At 38.7% G+C, this 13964-nt stretch overlaps 1 pseudogene; it reads left to right on the forward strand.

The window, feature by feature from the left end:
* The first annotated feature begins 240 nt into the window (after nt 1-240).
* Nucleotides 241-13964, forward strand: part of LOC126725269 (mediator of RNA polymerase II transcription subunit 6-like) — an 18043-nt pseudogene continuing 4319 nt past the window's right edge.

Below are 13964 nucleotides of genomic sequence, written 5' to 3' on the forward strand. Positions count from 1 at the left end.
TGTTATTGACTATTCTACGTCAAGTTTAATAGCCTAAAAAGTTTTAAATAATTAAAAGAAATTCTTTAAAATTTGAAATTGCATAAACTTAAAACAAAATGTAATAAAATAATAAAAATCCAAAGCAACTAATAAAAATTATTTTTTTAAAAAAAAATTGAAATTTATTACTAAAGTAAAGAGAAGAACTACTAAAAATCCAATCTTTAGCTAGCAATTAGTAAAAAAAAAAAAAAAAAAAAAAAAAAAATCCCCAACAAAGAATTTTCATAGCCCAAACGTAAATCTTCCTCCATGCTCACTTTCCGAGGTACCCGCAAATACATCCACTATCTCGAAAGCTCGAGGGCCAACTTTGGTTAATGAAGATTTCGCAATAGTTTACACTTCACAATGTTCTTGGGCTGAATTCAAGCCCACTTGAGTTCAAGCACTTTTTCTTACATAATTACAGATGGGTTTTCTTTGTTTCCCACTTTCTCTCAGTTTCTCTTCAGTCGAACCAAAGCTCCTCAAACTACTGAGAGAGAACCCAACGAGTGGGACTAATATATTACCATGGCGACGCCGCCGGTGGCTGGTGGTCCGGCAATGAACCCGGAGGGTCTAACGGCGGTGGCTCCGGCACCGGGGACAGACATGTATGCTTCAAGGACCAGTTGTGGCTCAACACTTACCCTCTGGACCGAAACTTGGTGTTCGATTACTTTGCTCTCTCACCATTCTACGACTGGACTTGGAATAATGAGCAACTCCGCATGCACTCCATTCACCCACTCGACCTCTCTCACCTCTCGTAAGTTGCCAACTTTATGAGTTTATTTTTACTTTTTGTCCAATTTGTAATTGTGGGCATGTGTTTGATTTGGTTGGATCTGTAGTTTTAGAAGCTTTGTTGGGGTATTTTGGCACATGGGTTTGCTTTGCTTTTTGTATTTTTTTTGAAGTTTTGAGTGTTGCCCATTTGGTTGCTGAGTAAAGGGAGCAAGAAAATGTGATAAATTTGGATACTTTGATTTGGTGGAAGTGTAGTTTAGAATTTTGTTGCGGTTTTGATTTTGGGGTGTGTGAGGTTATGTAAGTTTTTGAGTGGTGCCCATTTGGTTGTTGAGTAAAGGGGTGAATAAAAAGTTATAAATTTTGAATTGTTTCCTTGTTCTTCTTATGGTGTTTGATTAGGTATTTAGGATGGAATTAGGGAAAGGGGTAAAATGCAAGGGGAAATCTTTCTTTTGGAGTTTTAAGATAATGAGGCAATTTTTGAGAATATTGTTTTAAAATTTGGTTGTGAAATTCATGGACTCGGGTCTTTTTTTATTTGGAAATAGGATAATGAACTTTGAAAGTGATGGCAAAGGTGTGAACTGCCCACGAGCTCAAGTGAGTAAAAAACACTTTGATCCATTTCATAGCTAATGTATCAAAAATCCAGAGAAAACTTGGAGAAGAAAATATCTAGAAACTGATCTTTTGCATTAAGCTTAACCAAATGAATACAAAGCTCTGTTCCAATATTTATACAGCAAACTAACAGACTCATGTACACGTGTAAATAGGAAATTACAATATGATACATTACCAATCACCCTTAAGGTTATACGACCTGTAGTCTTCTAGGTAGAGCTTCAACTACTGTCGTACCCCTAAAGATGGGGCGAAGATATAAATGACACCTATCTTGCTTAGCAGCTTTGAAAACTGTTGTATATTCCAAGGGCTTTAGTAAATATGTCTGCTAATTGAAATCTTGTTGATATGTGGAAGGTTTTAATGAAACCACTTTGAATTCTTTCTCTCACAAAGTGGCAATCCACTTTAATATGCTTGGTTCTCTGATGCAGGATCATTAAGAAGTTCAGCACTATACTAGGTTTCTTGATGAATTCTTGAATAAAGATTGATGTTTAAGAATTTAGGTTAGAAAGAATGAATGTTGACGGTTGTTTGGGGCTGAAATAGATAAACAGAGAATAACATAAATAAAACACTAGGCAATCACACCTAGGTTTTCCTAAGCAAACACTAGACGCTATATTTATCCTTTTCTTAGTAGGACTTGGACTCTAAATAACCTATTCCTAGAATGAATAGGAATACTAATAATAATTAAATAAAAGACTTAATAATACATAAACATAAAATAAGACTCATGGGCCTTTGGTACAGCCAAAGACAGCCCATTCCAGATTTCTGGAAATTACCAAATTGCCCTTATTCTAATAGAACTTAATTAAAACTGATCCAGCAGCTTCTCAACCTAAAAGACTCAATACTAATAACTAAAATGACCTATCAAAGGTGTTAAGAGGGTCCAATGTCAAAACTAGACCACAATTCTTGAATCTTGGTATATTTAATCTTCTTTTTCCTTGAGCTCTTCCTTGTCCCCATCATTCTCTCATGAAATACTGGGTTTGCAGCTATATGTAATGCTGTCTGACTATCACGGTACAGCAAGATAGATTGTGGATGTGGAATTTGTAAGTCTCTTAATCATATCACTTCACAAGCTGTATTTGTCATTGCTCAATATTCAGCTTCAGCTGAAGATTGAAATGATTTGTTGTTTCTTTGTTCTCCATGAAACTAAAAAGTTACCAATGAAGACAAAGTACCCAGTAATAGATTTTCTTGTGTCTGGACAGCTTGCCCAGTCAGAATCAGTTTAGGCCTTAATGTGTAAAGCTGAATTTGGAATTTTTTTTTCTAAATAACAATAAATATTAAAAAATTTAGTTAGTTGTCACGTTTCAAAACAATGTTGAAAACTAGCATCTTGAGTGTCTAAAACTCGAGTTCCAAGATAAAACTTGAGTTTTTAAGTCTCGATTTGCAAGCGGATGGAACTGATGTGGAAAAAAATCCACGTGAAAATCGAGTTTTAAAGACTCGATTTCTATAAATTGCATAAAAACGCCGTTATAGGGCTTTAAAACGTCACTATAGGACTTAAAAACGCCACTATAGGGGAAATTTTTTTTGCATGGAATTCGAGTCTTAAAGACTCGAGATCTATGTGGCATTTTCAATCCAAATCGTCCAGCCAAACACTCGCAAAGCGAGTCTTTGGGACTCGGGTTTTAATATGGATCTCGAGTTTCTAAAACTCGAGATGCTATTTTCTTTAAAACTTTGAAACGTTGCCTAACTTACTACATACTTGCCCATCACACTGCTACTCTGCCCATTTCCTCGCTGAATTTGCATCAAAGAAGAATCCTTGTCCTGGACACTCTCTAAGGTACTGAGAACTCTAGAGGCATGTAAGTGGGGTAGCCTAGGCTTATCCATGAACTGATTCAACCTGTGAACACTATAATTCAGATCAGGTCTGGTTAGAGTGAGATATAGCAATTTACCAACAATTCTTCTATACATGGAAGGATCCTTAAGTAGTTCACCTTCATACTAATTACTTAGAGAGTTTACAGTTTTGTTACATTGGAGTCTTCAATTTTTTGGATCTAAATGCACCTGCTTCTACTATGAGCTCTAGTGTATATTTTCTTTGACACAATGAAATCCCTTTTGAAGATCTAGCCACCTCCAATCCAATAAAGTACTTTAAGGAACCAAGACACACTCCCCTTTTTCGCTATCATCATGGTGAAGAGAGGCCTGGCTACCTCAAATTAATTAGATAATTTTTCATACAACTTTTTCTTGCTTTGATCAGTATGGGGTGGGATTCGCAGTTTTTTCATTGAATTTAAGCTTTTCAATTGGTGGTTGAGGAAGGAGGAAATTTTTTCTCCTTATGTATTTTTGAACTGGGCAAACACTTCATGAAGTTAGTATTCATGGGCAAGAATGCAGCATCATGGCTGATGAAGAATATAGAACACACTGTGGTTGGAATCAATCCCAAATAGTTTTTTACGCATAGTGTCTGAACTCAAAGTTGGTGGGCGTCAAAGGTCTATCATAATCCCTAGAGGCAAAGCACAAAATGTTTGGAAGGTCTTTGGGCTTGAACTGAGGAAGATGTTGGAACCTGACCAATATGCTTTAGGTGGTTCAGGCTAGGCCAAATTTGTTTCTCAGCCACAGAGGAGAATGTCAGGGTTTCATCCCTCTTAGTCTTTTGTCGAGACATTGAAGGGTCAGGTGTAGTCAAGGGATGTGATTTAGTCACGACATATTACAGCTAAGGATAAAGATAAGAATATGATTCAAGAGGAGTTTGTGGAGAAGAGGCAAAATCAGTCAAGGGGGTTGCTGGCGATGAATCCAAAACTTACAGGTGCTAAGGTGGGGGATATTTTGGTGGGCAAGCCTGGTACGATAGTGGTGGGAGGAGGGGATAGGAGGGAGCAGTGCATTACTGTGGATACTAATTTAGGAGAGAAAATCCCGGTAGAAAATAGGAAACTATTCCCATTAAGTTTCAGTTCGAATTCAAAATCAAAATCAAATGTGAAGGGGAGTGATGTTAGGAGATCATGTTGGATAGGGAGTGTATTAATTGTGGAGGTTGACGAGGAAGGAAAGAGGCGGGTTTCTTGGGATAGCACTAAAGTGGGAGTAAAAAATTTTAAGTGGGTAGCACGGGCCTCTATAGAACTTGGCAAGTGTAAGTTGGGTTTGGGCCCTAACTAATTGTTAGCCCAACAGACATTTAGTACTTCCAGTTTAGGCCTAAGTACCACAAGCCCAAACTCTTTTGAGCCTGGGGAGTGCTCCAAAGATTCCGTAGGGCCTTGTTTCTCTGCCCCTAGTGTCGAGAAGGTTAGGTAGAGCCCTTTGGTGCCTTCAACGAATTCTATGGTGTCGGCACAGGTGGCTGGATGTCTTGTGATGCCACAGAAGGCACGGGTTGAGGCTGAGAAGGCTAGAAAGAGTCTCTTAGTGCCTTTGCTGAGTATTGTTTTGCCGATACAGGTGGCGTGATGCATCGTGATGCCTCAAAAGGACTGTGATGAGGCTGAGAAGGCTAGAGAGAGCCTTTTGGTGTCTTCGACGAGTGTTGTGACACCGACTCGCTAAGCCTCAGAAAGTTTGTTGTGATGCCAAGAAGGATGAAGAGAGTCCTTCGCTGTCTCCGATGAGTATAGAATCGTCGGAAAAGGTGACACATTGTCTCAAGAAGCCTTAGAAGATGGTAGAGAGTGTCATCAGCAATAGAATTTGCGCTTTTGGCTTCAAGTTGATGAATGGAGGATCGGTTTCGACAGTTCTATGGTCGTCGAACCTCATCTCGTTGCCGCAATTGGTTAGCCCTTCTTTCTATGATCTTCTTATGGGGTTGTTGAGAGCTGGTCTTTCGAGCTTGGTAGATATGGGTGGGGAGGTGAATGCAGTGTGTCATGTAGATTCTCTTAGCCTACCTTGGGTTTTCTTTTCAGCGGCAGATGCAATGGTTTTATCAGTGGGTTTTGGTGAGAGCGAGGAATTTTCAGATTGTGCTCCTCTGAAGATTATTGCGCCAAATGGGTTGACTACTTTGGTAGAATAGGAGGGGGTTGCTGAGGTTTTGAGTCTTGAGGCTAAGTTGAATATTTCTGGATGGGTGAAGCACAGAATTCCCGGTTTCAGTAAATTGGTTGGGCTTTCTATGAGCCGTCATGAGAAACTATGCATTGCTCTTTTACAAAGGCTGGAATCTGAGATGGAGGCAGCCAATGTGTTACATAGGGAAGTCAGTGGTAATCGAAAAGTTGTTAAATTTAAGAACAAGGTAAGAAGAGAGCTAAGAAATTTGGTCTCTTCGGTGAATTATGATGGGAGATAGAATGTTTAATTGGTGCTTCTGTCAGTAGCTGGGAGACTTTAGTTGTTATGAAGCTAAAAATGATTTCATGGAATGTTAGAGGTTTAAATGATCATCAGAAATGTTTGGTAGTGAAAATTTTGTTACAGGAGTGGAAGTGTGATGTAGTATGTTTACAAGAGACGAAGATTGCTAAGATGGATAGACAAATGGTTTGTAGTTTGTGGAGTTGTTCGTGTGTGGATTGGGTTGCTTTGGAGGTGGATTAGACTGCTGGTAGGGTATTGATTATGTGGGATAAGAGGGCTTTGGTAAAGATGGAGGCCATGATTGGTTCTTTCTCAGTATCTGTTGAGTGGCAAGGGGTGGTAGATGGTTTTATATGGGCATGCTTAGGGGTTTATGGCCCAAATGATAACAATGAGAGGGGACACGTGGGATGAGTTGGTCGATATTCAACAATACTGGAGGATACCGTGGTGTTGTTTTGGGGACTTTAATATTGTAGGGTTTCCAAGTGAATGTTTGGGTGGGACGCTTCTAACTCCGGCTATGGAAAGATTCTCTGAATTTATTGAGGAACTTAATTTGATTGACTTGCCGATGGAAGGAGGTAGCTATACTTGGTTTAGTGGTACAAATCAACCATCAATGTCTAGGATTGATAAAGCTTTGATCATTCATGATTGGGAGGAACACTATTCGGATGTTATTCAAAGGATTTTACCTCATCCCATTTTAGATCACAGTCCAATTCTTTTGGAGGCAGGGGGAATGGCGAGGGGGAAGAGTCCTTTCAGGTTTGAAAACATGTGGTTGAAGACAGATGAGTTTGTGGATAGAGTTCAATTCTGGTGGAATCGGCATTCATTTGTAGGTACACCTAGTTTTGTGCTTGCCAAGAAATTAAAGGCATTGAAGGAGGACATAATTCAGTGGAATTGTAGAGAGTTTGGTAATATAGATCGTCAAAAGAAACAATTGCTGGAGGAGTTGAAAATTTTAGATGCTAAGGAAGAGGAGCTTGGATTCACTGATGGGGATAACTTTTATAGGGTAGATTTGAGGCCCCAGGTGGAGCATCTTCTCTCTTTGGAAGAAATTTCCTGGAGACAAAAATCTAGAATGTTATGTATTAAGGAAGGGGATAATAACACCAACTTCTTCCACAAGATGGCAAACTCCCATAGAAGGTATAATCATCTGAGGATCTTGGAGGTGGATGGGGTGGTTTTTGAGGAGGAATCCGAGGTAACTACTTAGGTAGTACAGTTTTATAAAAATTTGTATAAGGAGTCTGAGGGGTGGAGGCCTTTTGTGGAGGGTATGTAATTTGGTTGTATTGGGGATATGGGGAGGGTTTGGCTTGAAAAGAAGTTTGAGAGAGAGGAGATTTTTCAAGTTGTAAGAGACTTGGAAGGGGACAAAGCTCCAAGTTCGGATGGGTTTATTATGGCTTTTTATCATCATTGTTGGAGAGTAGTGGAGAAAGACGTCTTAGCAGTCTTTAAAGAGTTTTTTCAACATTGTAAGTTTGGAAAATCTCTTAATGCTACTTTCATTACTTTAATTCCAAAAAAGAATGATGCCTCTAATATTAGAGATTTTCAGCCTATTAGTTTGGTGGGGAGTGCGTATAAAATCTTGGCTAAGGTTTTGGCAAATTGTTTGAGAATGGTTTTAGATCAGTTGATCTTTGAGACTTAGAATAGCTTTGTGGGTGGGAGACAAATCCTTGATTTGGTTCTTATTGCGAATGAATGTATTGATAGTTGAGTGAAGAGTCGGATTCTTGGGGTCATATGTAAACTTGATATTGAGAAAGCCTACGATCATGTGAATTGGGAGGCTCTTCTAGATTTGTTGAATAGAATGGGATTTGGGGTGAAGTGGTGTAAGTGGATTCACACTTGTATATCCACAGTTCAGCTATTTGTTTTGATTAATGGGTCTCTAGCTGATTTTTTTGGTAGCTCAAGGGGTTTAAGACAAGGAGATCCGCTATCTCCTATGCTTTTTTTGATTATGGGAGGTCTTCAGTAGGATGTTGAGAAGAGTGGAGGGAGTTGGCTTATTCCATGGTTTTAAAGCTGAGGGTAGGAGGGGTAGTGGGGAATGTGTTTCACATCTATTATTTGCAGATGATACTAGTCTATTTTGTGATGAAGATGCGGAGCAAATTCTTCATATTCGGTTGTTGTTACTTTATTTTTAAGCTATGATAGGTTTGAAGGTCAATGTGCAGAAGAGTGAAATGTTTCTAATAGGGGAGGTAGATGATGTGCATGCTTTGGTTGAAATTTTGGGCTGCAGAGTTGGAACTTTTGCCTATATCTTATCTTGGCATGCCATTGGGGGCTTTGCATAACTCTCCTTCAATTTGGAATCTTATCTTGGAAAAAATTGAGCGGAAGTTGGTTGGGTGGAAGAAGTTGTATTTGTCTAAGGGGGGTAGATTGACACTACTCAAGAGTACATTATCTAGTCTTCCTACCTACTTTTATCGCTATTCACCATTTCTACTTATGTGGCTAATAGAATTGAAAAGTTGTAAATGGATTTTCTATAGGGTGATAGCAATACTCATTTGGTAGGATGGGATAAAGTTTGTGTGACTATAGCCAACGGTGTTTTAGGTATAAGGAAACTTACTACTTTCAATAAGGCCTTATTGGGGAAATGGCTGTGGCGGTTTGAGAAAGAGGAGAATCGGCTATGGAGGAGGGTGGTAGCTTCAAAGTTTGGGGAAGAGTGTGGGGGGGGAGAGGGGGGGGGGGGGGGGATGGACTTTTAAGCTAGGTAGGGCAGTTCATGAGTGTGGTTTGTGGAGAGGTATTCATATGGGTTGAGAGGATTTTAGCAAAAATGCTCAATTTGTTGTTGGATTGGGGAATAGAGTGAGATTTTGGCAAGATGGGTGGTATGGAGATCAACCTTTCTAATTGGCTTTCCCAAGGCTGTATGGTATTGCTATTGACAGGGAGACCTCTGTAGAAGCTTCTTTGTCAAGGTAGGGGTAGAGGATAGAAGAATTTGGGATGTTCGTTTTATTCAGAAATTTAATGATTGGGAGATGGATGAAGGGCTGCATTTTCTTCGTATCTTGGGAGCCAATACTCCTTCAATGGATGTGGGAGACCGGATGAGATGGAAGTTGAAGCCTAATGCGGATTTTGACATCCGGTCATATTATAACAAGCTGCGGGATTCTCCCTCAGTTGTCTTTCCTTGGAAAGGTATATGAAGAGTTAAGGTCCCTAGGAGTGTTTCTTTTTTCGTTTGGTGTGTAGCTTGGAATAAGATCCTAATGGGTGATAACTTGAGATTGAGGGGCTTGGATTTTTTTGGACTGGTGCATTATTTGTTGACACTATGGAGAGACGGTAGACCACTTACTTTTTCATTGTGAGATAGCTTATCGGTTGTGGAGCTTTGTTTTTATAACTTTTGGATTGTCGTGTGTCATACCTAGATCAATTCCAGATTTGCTTTTTGGTTGGTGGAATTGGTTGGGGAAGGATTCATTTCGGATATGGAATTTAGTTCCGTTGTGGATACTATGATGTCTTTGGAAGGAACGGAATTGGCGGACTTTTGAGGATTTGGATAGTTTCGGTGATTAGATGCTTGCTTCTTTTAGTGAAACTCTTTTTGATTGGTCTCGGGCTTGGAGACTCACGACTAATTATTCTCTCCCTTCTTTTCTTAGCTCTCTTTCTCTTTTGTAATTAATTTGTTGCTTGGTTTTCTTTTATGTATTTTCTCTATTTTTTTTTTCTTCTTGTAATTTTTGGGTTTGCTCTGTGCTTTTCGTGCATAGAGTAGCCTTTCATACATATATCATTCTTACTTATTAAAAAAAAAAAAAAAAAAAAAAAAGATCCTTCAACTTAAATTGATCATGAAGAAAACTCTTAACTGTTTTACAGCCACCAAATTATTGCTAGCCACCAATATGACATCCACATAGAAAGGTGCCATTTTGATTCTTTGTAATCAATGAATAATCAGATTTGGACTGAGTGAATCCCCCAAGTTAGTATGGCAGCAGTGAGTTTGGCAAACAATTTCCTGCTCGCTTGCTTCAACCCATAGAATGATTTTGTCAATCTACATGGAGAAATGCATTGTTGACATCTAATTGAATGAGGTGCCAATTTTTAATTGCATCCAAGGCCAAAATGGTCCTCACAGTCACAAACTTAGCCACTGGTGAGAAGGTCTCAAAGTAGCCAAGGCCTTCTTGTTGGGTGAAACCCTTGGCAACAAGTCTTGTCTTATATCTTTCAATACTACCATCTGCCTTGTATTTGGTTTTGTAAACCCACTTAGAACCTATAGGTTGTTTGTGGGGGTGGAAGGGGAGTGAGAACCCAAGTATTATTGGATTGCAAAGCTGAGATTTCAGCATCCATACCCTCTCTCCAATGAGAAGACTGAATAGCATGATGCTAAGTTGCTGGTTCAGTTTGGGAAGAGAGAGCTACAGTAAGGGCTTTATAGGATTGGGAGAGTTTGGAGTAGGAAAGATAATGGGAGATAGGATAGGATTGAGTTTCATTTGGAGCCACAGTAGTTGGATTTGTAGCCAAGTCACAGTGGTAATCTTGGAGATATGTGGGAGCTGTGTGAGGTCTAATAGATCTTCTAAGAACAGGTTGGTCGGGTTGGGCTGATGGTTCAGGTGGATTAAAGGTTCAGGTTGTGCAGGCAATGCATGTGGTATAAATGAGAGAATATCAGTGCTATGATTCGTATCAGGAATGGGAGCTGCAAGATCAAGATCAGAAACTGCAGGAACGTCTAAAGAAATGTCTGCAGAATTGGATGACAGAAATGAATCCAAGGGAAAACTGAAAATATCCTGAACTGAAGGCATAGAATAGACTTTTGAAGGAGAAACATAGGACTGAGGGAGAATATGTTCATGAAAAATAAAATCTCTAGAGACGAGTTGTATTGGTGGAAAGGTCAAGTAATTTGTAACCTTCAACACCAAAAGGGTATCCAATAAATACACAAGTGTTAGCTATAGGATCAAATTTCAGTCTATGATTAGGAAGAGTAGATGCAAGACAAAGGCAGCCAAAAACCTTTAAATGAGAGTAGGATGGGATGGTTGGAAAAGAGGTTCATAGGGACTTCTATTGTTGAGTGATGGTGAAGGACTTCTGTTGATGAGAGGCACAGAAGTAAGCTCAGTCCACCCAAAAATGAATGGGAATGTTGGACTCAAACTTGAGAGCTCTAGCTACTGCAAGAAGATGTTGGTGTTTTCTTTCCACAACAGAGTTTTGTTGTGGGGTACCAACACAGCTATATTGATGAGGGGTTCCTTAAGGAGCTAAAAAGGTTTTGAGTTCAAACTCAGGTGCATTGTCTGATCTAAGAGACTTAATTTTGCAATGAAATTGAGTTTCAACCATTGTAAAAAATGTCTAACAGAAATTTAGCGTCAAAATTATGCTTCATCAAATAAACCCATATTGTTCTAGTGCAATCATCAACAATAGTAAAGATATATCGAAAACCATCTAATGTGGGAACTGAAAAAGGACCCCAAGTATCAATATGTATCAAATCAAAAGGGAATTTGCACAAATGTTTTACATTAGGAAATGGGAGTTTGTTTCCCTTGGCCAAAGGACATATATCGCATACAAGACCAGCATTATTAACAGCATTCAACTGAGGTACAGTGAAAGATAAAAAAAACTAGATGAGACTAGGAAGGATGTCCCAACCTTGAATGCCAATGTTTATATACAGATGGCTTATTGGAAAAAGCAGAAAAGGACTAAGAAGAAACATTGGCAGAAGATTTCAAGGAGTGTGCAGGAACATTGGAAGATAAGCATGTCTTGGGCAAAGGAAATTGAAGGAGCTTTGAATGAATGTCCAAAACATATAAGCTTCCCTTTTCTTTACCCAATCCAATTGTTTTTTTCCAATTTTTCAGGTCCTGAATGAAACATAATGTGTCCAAAAATATATGGCAACAAGACAAGGTCTTGGTCAATTTATGAACAGAAATTAGATTGAATGAAAAAGAAGGAATGCAAAGAACATTGGTTAAAGTCAAGGTAGATGTAATTTGGATAGTCCCTATATGAGTGACTACAGCAGTTTGACCATTTGGTAGTTTAACACTAAGGTGAGAAACTGAACTGACAGTAGTGAAAAGGGACACGGAATTGACCATATGATCTATTGCACCTGTATCCAAAATCCAATCATTAGCAGACATGAGCGAATGCTGGGAAAACATAGTAGAGAAAACTGAGTGTTCAAATTTTTTGGAATACCTGACATGGAAAGGATTATAGCCTTCAGTGGAGACTTGATTAACAAGATTGGCAGCTGTGGAAGAATTCTCAGGTTGAAAGTTACCAATTTTGGCTTGAGCATTCAGAAAGGCCATCAATTCTTGGCATGAACTCTGAGATAACCTTGGTGCTGAAAACTGCCTTGGAGATGCAAATTGTGAAGCAGCCTCATTTGATCAAGTCTGCATAGATGATACTTGATTGACCTGTGAGGATTGCCAAGATTTTCTACCTTTGCTACAAAATCCTGGTGGATAACCATGGAGTTTGTAGTATTTGTCTACTGTGTGGTTTTCAAATTTTCAATCCACAGTGAGTGCATCCAGGTTTGTCTTTGTTTTTCAAACTTTCCAGAGGTATTAGTCTTGGAATTAGAATTCTCAAATCTGGAATTATAGTTCTCAGATTAGCTCAACAAGGCTGCAGGCTCAACTGACACAGTAGTGGTTGTAAATCCAACAGCTCTCTGTTTCTCTTCTTGATGAACAAGAGAGAAAAATTTGCTAATTGTAGGCATAGGCCCCATTAATAAGATCATCCAATCCCATTAGGAATTGCAAAACATACTCTTGATGGAAAATTTCATGAATATCCTTTGTAACCCCACATGGACATATAGGTAAATTACGGTAACTAGCCAGTTCTTCCCAAAGAGACTTGAGGTTTATGAAGTATGCACTTACTGAGGATTGTTTCTGATTCAAGGAAGCAATGGCTTTCTTCAATTCTACGATTCTTGGCCTGTTCTTCTGAGTGAACCTATCCTTCAGATCCAGCCACACTTCGCAAGCTGTGCTTGCATAAATTTCACTGTTGGCGATCTCTTTGGAAATTGAGATCAAGATCCATGACCGCACCAAATTGTTGCATCTTCTCCAAGCCAAGAAGTTTGGAACACTTGAGTCCATTGGTTAGTGTTAAAAGCATTGTTCTGCTCCAGGTAGGATAATTGTCACCAATCAAAAGCTGAGAACCCAAGACATTTCCTAGATTATCTCCACTTTGAAGCAGATAAGGATTGGTAGAATCATCTCTGGTTGTTCCTGAAGCAGAACTAGAATTGAGATTGGAAATAGAATTTGCATTCAAATTGGTGGTGTTGGGATTAGCATCGGATGCCAAGGAAATAGCTTGAGAATGAAGAAGATATTGACACTAAGAGGTTAGGCTTAATGCAACCTCTGATACCATATAAAAAAAATCTAGAGAGAAATCTTAAGAAAATATCTAGAAACTGATCTTTTGCATTGAGCTTAACCAAATGATACAAAGCTCTGTTCCAATATTTATACAGCAAACTAACTGACTCATGTACACATGTAAATAGGAAATTACAATTTGATACATTACTAATCACCCTTAAGGTTATACTACCTTTAGTCTTCTAGGAAGAGCTTCAACTACTGTCATATAGCAGAATACTAATCTTCCTCCTTTAATATAATGGTGGTTAGCATGAGTAACCAAAAACTTCTTTTGTTTTTCAGTTATTTTTATGCAAGGTGATAGTAACTTTTTGAACTTCTGGAGATCCCGTTTTAAAGGCAATATTGAAGATTTTGGTTCATGTGGCAGGCCAGCCCCAACTGTTTAAAGTATGGCACAGTTAAAGATTGTTATTGTTCTTACTGAACAGAAAAATGACAGGCACAGAATACATGCTGTATGAAGTTATGGAGCCCCATTTATTTGTCATCCGCAAGCAAAAGAGGGATGGTCCTGAAAAAGTTACACCAATGCTGACTTACTATATTTTGGATGGTTCAATTTACCAAGCGCCGCAGCTTTGTAATGTTTTTGCTGCTCGAATTGTAAGTTCCTTTTTCTTTTTCTTTTTCTTTTTTAAACATCTCTTTGCTCACTATGATATTCTTGAAACTATAGACAATGTTAGTATGTCAGCACTAATTTGAATAAAATATACATTG

This window comes from Quercus robur, chromosome 5 (genome assembly GCF_932294415.1).
Source record: "Quercus robur chromosome 5, dhQueRobu3.1, whole genome shotgun sequence".
Taxonomy (NCBI): domain Eukaryota; kingdom Viridiplantae; phylum Streptophyta; class Magnoliopsida; order Fagales; family Fagaceae; genus Quercus; species Quercus robur.